The sequence below is a fragment of the Pundamilia nyererei genome, unplaced genomic scaffold (genome assembly GCF_000239375.1).
Source record: "Pundamilia nyererei isolate P.nyererei 1_Seehausen unplaced genomic scaffold, PunNye1.0 scaffold00004, whole genome shotgun sequence".
NCBI classification, from domain to species: Eukaryota; Metazoa; Chordata; class Actinopteri; order Cichliformes; family Cichlidae; genus Pundamilia; species Pundamilia nyererei.
In genome coordinates, this window is record NW_005187405.1 from 7,504,521 (window position 1) to 7,505,407 (window position 887).

Below are 887 nucleotides of genomic sequence, written 5' to 3' on the forward strand. Positions count from 1 at the left end.
CCCCCCCCAATGTATTTCAAATGTTTTGTAAAATTATAACAAGTGTTGCTGATTATGTTATTTCAGGATACTGATAGACATTGATCCTGAATATGAGATCTTAGAAGTTTATCATTTAAACTTATGAACTGTGAATTTTCGCAGTGGTGTATTTTTACTGATACAGTTCAATAAACATTTTCTCCATTATAGATACAATTAGATAAAGATGAAGAACAGTTAAATTGGTCATTTAAAAGACATTTAACTGGAAATAAAGAAAGCACATTCAGAATTTACAATAGAGAAATTATTAGAGAATTATTTGAATAGCGAAAACTTGCTGAAAACTTAAAATGCTTGTTCCCACAGTCTTGCAAAACCACAGCCACAACTTGCATGCCTGAGGGCATACAGGTCCTCCCGACTTTTCAGAGGAATTCACACTTTCAAACAAACAGCTCCACAAGACTATATGATTAACTTCACCGAGGTTCTTTTACTTTGACATAAAGCTACTTACAAACATCCTGGCACAGATACCTTTCACCCTGAACTCTTACAAAACAATTAAAAAATAATTAGAAATAAAGAAGGATAGAGAAGCTAAAAAAAAACTGTGTGGTTCACCTTTTAAGTCCCAATTTTATTTTATTTATTTTTTTTATAATTAGGTTCTGACTTTTTTTTTTTAAACCTATCGACACAATGTGCTTTCCTGGTGACGGGCTGTCTAATCGGCACGTAAACGCACACAGGAACGTAATCCGAAAACTCGTCTAGAAAGGCAAAATGTTCATTAAAAATGTTTTTAAATCTACACACCACACCACAGCTGGTTAAAAAGAAAAAATTAATCATTAAAAATGAAAACGTCAAAAGGTCAACGCCTTGTTTTGGTCACGTGA